The sequence below is a fragment of the Ovis canadensis genome, chromosome 2 (genome assembly GCF_042477335.2).
Source record: "Ovis canadensis isolate MfBH-ARS-UI-01 breed Bighorn chromosome 2, ARS-UI_OviCan_v2, whole genome shotgun sequence".
In the NCBI taxonomy this organism is placed as follows: Eukaryota; Metazoa; Chordata; class Mammalia; order Artiodactyla; family Bovidae; genus Ovis; species Ovis canadensis.
Window position 1 is genome coordinate 131,419,060 of NC_091246.1, and position 8,530 is coordinate 131,427,589.

An 8,530-nucleotide genomic window follows, 5' to 3' on the forward strand; every position below is an offset into this window, starting at 1 on the left:
AATTTACAGGGTTGTGTTAGTTTCAGGCTTACAGCAAAGAGATTCAGATATAGGTATACTTCCTTTTAAGATTCTTTTCCATTACAGGTTATTAAAGATATTGATTATAGTTCCCTGTGCTACATGCTTTAATAGTAAAAAGTAATCCTAGAGAAGGATTAAAGACATTCATATTATATTGATACATCTAAAAGTTAACATATCTTTCACTATGGCAAGGACTTAATTAAATCTGAATGTAGCAACCTGCATAAATATCAAAAGCATAATGTTGAATAAAAAAAAAACAAGATAAATACCAATATAAAAAAGCATGATTTATATAAATGTTTAAAGACACACAAAGCAACACGGCATATGCTTGTGAAGTGAAAGTCACTCAGTCGTGTCTGATTCTTTGCGACATCATGGACTGTAGCCTGCCAGTTTCCTCCAACCATGGAATTCTCCAGACAAGTATGCTGGAGTGGGCTGCCATTCCCTTCTCCACATGCAATTTTAAGTCTACCAAAAAAAAACAGAAAATTAGATATTTTCAAGAGTTACAGAGAGAGTTATTACTAAGTTAAGCCAAAGCCTTGCCTCCTTCTTATTGTATCTTTCATGTATTTTTTAAATCTAAAGACAGGGAATATTTCATGCAAAGATGGGAAAAATAAAGATCAGAAATGGAATGGATCTAACAGCAGAAGATACTAAGAAGAGGTGGCAAGAATATACTGAACTATATAAAAAAGATATCAGTGACCCAGGAGTGTGAAGTCAAGCCGGCCTTTGGAAGAATCACTATAAACAAAGATGGAGGAGGTGATGGAATTCCAGCTGAATTATTTCAAATCCTAAAAGATAATACTGTTAAAGTGCTGCAGCTGCACTCATTATGCCAACAAATTTGGAAAACTCAGCAGTGGCCACAAGACTGTAAACAGTCAGTTTTAATTTTAATCCCAGAGAAGGGCAAGGCCAAAGAATGTTCAAACTACCACACAATTGCACTCATTTCACGTGCTAGCAAAGCAATGCTCAAAATTCTCCAAGCTAGGCTTCAACAGTACGTGAACACTTTCAGATGTTCAAATTCTATTTAGAAAAGGCAGAGGAACCAGAGATCAAATGCCAACCTCCGTTGGATCATAGAAAAAGCAAGAGAATTCCAGAAAAACATCTACTTCTGCTTTATTGACTACACTAAAGCCTTTGACTATGTGGATAACAACCAAGTGTGGAAAATTCTTCAAGAGATGTGAATACCAGACCACCTTACCTGCCTCCTAAGAAACCTGTATGCATGTCAAGAAGCAACAGTTAGAACCAGACATGGAACAATGGACTAGTTCCAAATTGGGAAGGAGTACATCAAGGCTGTATATTGTCACCTTGCTTATTAAACTTATTTGTAGAGTTCATCATGCAAAATGCTGACCCAGATGACTCACAAGGTGGAATCAAAATTGCTAGGAGAAATATGAATAACCTCAAATATGCAGATTATACCACCCTTATGGCAGAAAGTGAAGAGGACCTAAAGAGCCTCTTGATGAAAGTGAAAGAGGAGAGTAAAAAAAGCTGGCTTAAAACTCAACATTCAAAAGACTAAGATCATGGCATCCGGTCCCATCACTTCATGTCAAATGGGTGAGAAAACAGCGGAAATATTGACAGACTTTATTTTCTTCAGTTCCAAAATCACTGCGGATGGTGACTGCAGCCATGAAATTAAAAGACACTGTCTCCTTGGAAGAAAATCTATGACAAACCTAGACAGCATATTAAAAAGCAGAGACATTACTATACCAACAAAGGTCTGTCTAGTCAAAGCTATGGTTTTTCTGGTAGTTATGTATGGCTGTGAGAGTTGGACCATAATGCAGGCCGAGTCATAAAGAACTGATGCTTTTGAACTGTGGTGCTGGAGAGGACTCTTGAGTGTTCTTGGACTGCAAGGAGATCAAACCAGTATGTCCTAAAGGAAATCAATCCTGAATATTCATTGGAAGAACTGATGCTGAAGCTGAAGCTCCAGTACTTTGGCCACCTGATATGAAGAGCCAATTCATTGGAAAAGACCCTGATGCTGAGAAGGATTGAAGGCAGGAGAAGAAGTGGGCAACAAAGGACAAGATGGTTGGATGGCATTACCAACTTAATGGATTGAACAAGTTCCAGGAGTTGGTGAAGGACAGGGAAGCCTGGTGTGCTGCAGTCCATGGGGCCCCAAAGAGTTGGACATGACTGAGCAAATGAACAACAAAGACAGGAAATCAAGTAAAAATGATGACTGTGTAGTTATTTGTGACATAGTCAAACAGGAAGAAGTCAATGAAGTTAGTTCCTTCTCATCAGGTGTGGCAGAACATGTTGAAAAAAATCCATAGCGTGTCAATTCTTGGAAGCAAAAGAAAAAATGAATAGTGAAAAATTGAAATATGAGATGTAAAGAAAATATATTTCAAAGCAAATACTAAGACTTTTATCTCTTCCAGGTAGTATGGGCTTGGTAAAACTTTGATTCAGGAAGAGTCATAATTAGGGAAAAGAACACAGTACATTAAAGAATGAAACATATCATTTGAGAGAGACTATAAGAAGTCTAGTAAATCTTTGGAAGAACTAAAAGGTGACATACATACAGTTCCCAAACCCAGTTCATATAGAAACCGTATTTCTATAAAATGCAAAAGATCTTAGAGTTTTTTGTCATAGTGCTAATTCAGCTAATTTTCATCCTTAGCCAACATCCTCTAAACATTAACTGTCTCATCTTTGTACTTATTTGAATTTTTACCAAAAAAAAAATCTTTTATTAGAAATATAAATCTTAGGTCCTTCCTTCTCTGTTCTCACAGCGGCAAAGCCTGTAGACTTGGGGTGGCGTTCAGTTCCCCAACCCTGCTTTCCCCTTACCTCCCCCACCTTCCACTGCAGGATGTGTGTGCATGTGAGGCTGGGGGGCTGGTTGCTCATGCAGGTGACGTTTGGGTACTCGTGTGCACATGTGCAAGCAAAATATCTAAAGCCACAGGGAAAATGGTGGAAAATGCACCGTTGCCAGAAAAAGCGATTTATGGCTTTGTTCTTTTCTTAAGCTCCCAATTTTGCTTTATACTGTTGTGTGGGCTTTTATTCCTGAATCTTGGTTAAACTCCTTAGGCTTAACGTATTGGCCTCAAAAGTATTGGGCCGTTGCTCTGCCTGTGTACCTCCTCATTACAGTAGTCATCAGTTACATCCTCTTATTTGGAATAAACATGATGAGTACCTCTCCACTCGACTCCATTCATACTATCACAGATAACTATGCCAAAAATCAACAGCAGAAGAAAGACCAAGTAGAGGCCATCCCAGCACCAACAGATATTCCTATTAGTGAAGTAAACCAAATGTTCTTTCTTGCAGCCAAATAACTTTCCACCAAAAACTTAATTGTATGTGGACCAATACCAAACATTTATTATAAATTTTGACATAAAGATTTTGACCATACTAATTTTGACTATCTTTCTGATTAATATCCAGTATTGAAATGTAACAAAAAAAAGTAGGTTGAACTCCTTTTATATTAAGCTCTATTAATATTATAAATGTTATCAAATAGTAGTTACTAATGGACAGAATAAATAAAATACTGCATTACCATATGGCAAAAAAAAAAGAAATATCAATCTTAAAAGTATTTATTGAAGACAGCACTAATTACAAGATAACCAAAATAACTGACAGTGATTTGTTTGGAAATACATTTGGAAGTTGCACATTCTTTTCCAGTAATGGGAAATGCACATGCAACTTGATTTTTAGCTATTTGAAAGTCCTATCACAGTCTCTCCTATCCAGAGAGCAGGACCTCTGCTGCTCTGATAAAATTATTCCTCAGATATCTTCTACAACAGTGCTGTTTATGCAAGAAAACAGTATTACAGCTAGTTTTGTGATGGTCTTCCTGGGCAGGCATCATACCAGAGTGGATCCTGATGAATGGACGTTTTCAGCAAAATATAACCATTCTTTATTCTCTAATGATTGGGAAAACAGTAGTTTCCACTCTGGTGGTCAGAGAGAGAATGACTTCAAGTCTTTTTAAATGTGTTGAAGTATTGGATCTGCAAGCTGAGTCAATACAAAACCACTTCAGCATGGTGGTATAGTCATCAACACATTAAGTAATGATTACTTCTCATACTTTCTATCTGTGAATTGTTATTTGCTTCTTCAGAAACTACTTTTGAACACTTAATACAGAGCAGTGAATATTATCACCAACAATGCACAAAAGTTCTTTTTCTTCTACAAGAAAAACTTGAGGTGAGAATTATGATTGAACAGCATGTCTGCAATTTTGTGAGAACCAGAATAAGTTCATGGTAACAGTTTTCAATATTACAGCTCTTCTTTTCTGTTATTCCTCTGTAATCATAATAGATTTCTAGTTCAACCATAATGTTTAGAAGAAAAATAATTCTTTAGATACCATGCAATATAATGTAGACACAGGTTCAACAAATACATGTTGGATTAAAAACTTATAAATGTTAGTGCCTGTAGGTGTGATGAAATGAAATAATGCTTTTCTTAGTAGTCTCAAAAGTAGCTCAGATGACTCAAACTGATACAACTTCACTGACTTGTTAAACTCCATATAAAATTATCCTAACTATACTAGCATGCCAATGTTAATAAAATGGCCTAGATAAAAGGTAAAAATAACTTTTACAGATGTAAGTTTTATCATCATCACTATTACTTACTTGGTTGCCAGTCTTACGTACTTTTCTATATAGTGAACCAACAAATAAGCTTTAAAAAAATGAATTAAAAGAATGTGGCTGAAGGTGAGGTCTCTGTTCTTACTCCACCCAACCATAGCAATTATCCAATTCACATGGCAATTTCATGTCCAAGAGTTTCTATGCAAGGCACTTTATAAGTTCATTAACAAATTATAGCTAACAAGTATTCAGAGGTAAATCATAAAATAAATGGGCTCATTGTGATCAGATCTTGCCTTTTAGAAAAGTTCTTATTTTCAGAATTTCAACTGAAGTAGTTAATAATGTCATATATGATAGCCCTCAAAACAATTCACCTTTTAATCTCCACTTTCATAATTAAAATATCAAGATGATGATTTTTTCCTCATCTTAAGCCTCAGCATTATCAGCATCCTTCCTTACCCTAATATAGTATTGCTTTTGTTTGTTGGGCAAAAATGTACATTCATTAGTGGACATTTATTTTTATAATTAAGTATTAAGATAATACTTTATTAAATTTTTAAGGTATGATTGTTTGACATTTCCCAAGAAAACCTTTCCTCACTAAGGAAAAAAAAAATCTGCTTATTTCCCAAAATAGCTTTAAATATATGTAATAAAAAATATGTAATTTATTATGTTTTTTGTTAGTTTATGAGGAAACCCAGATGTTCATGTTCATAAGTATTATGCTATGTGCTGTAAAACAGATTAAGAGAAATAAAATATTCTAAATTACTTAAATGAACTTTTAATCTAGCAAAGCAATAAAAATGATTCACCAATAACAGCAATACAATCTAAAATGGGAATATATAAAAGGTATTTTCTTGAGGAGCTCAGGGAAAGAGTATTAAGAAGTGATAAAATATAACTTAAAAAATACCGTATGGGTTTCATCAGGTAGCAGTATCAATCAAAAACGAAATGAGGAAAACAGACAAAGATGTGAGAAAATAAAGACTATTTGGGGGGGATGTTCAATAACACTATTGAACTTAAGTGCAAGGTGTATGAAGGGAGACAGTGTGGGGTGAACGTGGAAAGATAATCCTAGTCTTTCAGAAGAAGGACTCAGACACGATGGTATACACAATGGGGATCCATTAAGAGTAGGATATGGTTTGTGGATTTGGGGATGTATGGAGTTTGGGGTGAACGTGGGCTTGAGAGAGATGTTTTGTGGTATAGGAAAAGCCACTCTGGAACAATGAATAGCTGAAGGTCACAATAAATATCTGGGAATCACCCAGACAAGCACCACAGGCATTATTGTTTTAGATAATATTTTCGAAGAATTTCAGAAATGTGCATATTCATTAAAGATAGGAATATAAATAAACTCAGGAATTAAGCTATCAATTTGTTTGGAGGAGACACTGATTCATCTAAGGAAGTGAACAGATTAGAATTCAGCATTTTCCCAGAGCTGCATTTGCACCATATGCTAACTCTTTAGGCACTTGTCTACCCTAAAATCTACTTTCTCAAATTAATTTACATGAAAATGTTTTATTGAATTTGTTTTGAGGGGAAAATGTGTATTTTAAGATTTATATCAAACATCTGGCTTAAATTTTCAGGAATTCTCTTAATTATAGTACATTAGAAGGTACTTTACCCTGAAATGAATGGACATTTTATGTCTTTGGAGATTTCCTAAGTTTTACCCAAAATAATTTTTGCTAAATACTCTTTACTGCTCAATTACTCTTGATTCCACAAATTACTCTTTGCATGTCTTCCATTTTGTGTTCATTCTATCGGATGAGAATGTTGTTCTTGCCTTTTAGTGTGGCATTGATGTTAGGAACATTGATATATTTTTAAAGCGAGTCTTATTTCCTACAATATTGATAAAGTTTCATGTTCTTGCCATTGTAAAACTATTGCCCAGTATTTATCTCTCTTGTTAATACTCTAATCTCTATGTTACCTACAGAGAGAGCTTAGCATCTGGGGTATTTATCATTGCTTGGCAAGAAGGTCTGAAGTAATCTTGTATTTTTCAAATAAACATTGATATGAAAGGATAACATACACTCTTGGGCTTCCCTTGTGGTTCAGCTGGTAAAGAATCCACCTGCAATGTGGGAGACCTGGGTTTGATCCCTGGGTTGGGAAGATTCCCTAGAGAAGGGAAAAGCTACCCACTCCAGTATTCTGGCCTGGAGAATTCCATGGGCTGTAGAGTCCATGGGGTCGCAAAGAGTCGGACATGACTAACTGACTTTCACATTCATACTTTCTTAATCCCAGTTCCCTATGAACAGAGCCAATAGGTGCCAATTCTGCATGGTGCAACCCAAGGCAGCAAAAGTCAGTGAAAAAAAACAAGTGAGGCATAAAAGAAGGAAAAGGCACATATGCACTCTCAAGTTGACAGCAGCTTCTCAAGACACAGCGAGCTATTTATCTACTAGACAGCTTCCAGAGTAGCACAGAGGAGTGACTCTGCTGATCATATCCTCTATATACTTATTTTTTGTCTATTTGGTCTATTAGTTACAAGGAAAGATGTGTTTAAATATCCCATGATAATTATGTGTTTGTGTACTTCTTTTCATTTTTTTCTATTTTTCCCTTTACTGTATCTTAAGCTTTATTACTTAATGTCTGGGATATAATTTACTTGTTGACTGAGATGGTCTTCTTTCTCTCCTGATTCTGACTATGTAACTCCTTGATGCTCTAGTATTTCTGAACTCCTTCAAGAAATTTTTTATCTTTTGTCCATTTTCTCTACTTGTTCTCAACAGGAGCTTTGGTTTAAAACAACTTAGTCCGCTATCTCTAGAAATCGAATTTGTAAAATATATTCACTCTTTATTCTACCAAAAGTTAAAAGAAAGCAATTTTAAAGATCATTTAACTCTGATGCTTTCAGGGGTGGAGGGAGTACAAAATAATAAACTGAATAGAACTTTCACGCTTTTTAGACTTACAAAGCAAACTAAGGATTCCAAAATATAGTAAAAGAAAAAGCTAATCAACATAGTTCAATGAATTTCTTAAAAAATTTATATTTGACTGTTACACAACTAAAAATGTTTTAATAATTGTCAAAGCTATCACTGTCTTAGATTTTGGTTCTTCAGTATATTTCAAATTTTCTATCACTCTTAAGAAAGAAAATGAGTTCTGAAGAACCGGTATACCAGGCTAGAACTTCCTAGTGAATGCTTTCTGATTCATTATACTTTCTTGGAGGAAGAAAGAGTTAATCAGTTCTTTAATCTGTAAGCGTTTCATTTTATCAGATGCCTGATGAAATATACATATAATTTCCTTTAATATACATATTAAATATTAAGGAGAAAAGAAACACATTGCCATATAAACTTGAGAAAACAATTCTCAGCAATTATAGGAGTTAATTTATGTGCCCACAAATTTTACTAAGTACTTACATGAATGCCCAAGGTCAAGGAGGTGAAGTGTACATTTCTGGGCCATTAAACCCTATCCCTTCTAAATACATCACAATTAGAAAAACACCTGTGCCGCACCTTGGGCCATGCCACTGTGAAATGGTGTGTTTCAATGATTCCTAGTTTTTCATGACTATAATCTAGCAATAGAAGCAGAGCCCTTGACACAGGTACTTCCTGATATCATCACAATAATGGGCCTTCCATTACAACATGAACACTTTAAGTTACAAATAGATGACACAGCTATCAGCATAAGAACTCGATTTGGAAATTTCATGATAGAATACAAATATACAGTAGAAACAAGATTTTCTGGTTTTAATATATTTTTCAGTAATATTTTAA

General features: G+C 34.9%; 1 pseudogene; it reads left to right on the forward strand.

Annotated features, from left to right (window-relative positions):
- The first annotated feature begins 3,027 nt into the window (after positions 1-3,027).
- Positions 3,028-3,404, forward strand: LOC138434653 (phosphatidylinositol N-acetylglucosaminyltransferase subunit P-like; annotated as a pseudogene).
- Positions 3,405-8,530: the final 5,126 nt, after the last annotated feature.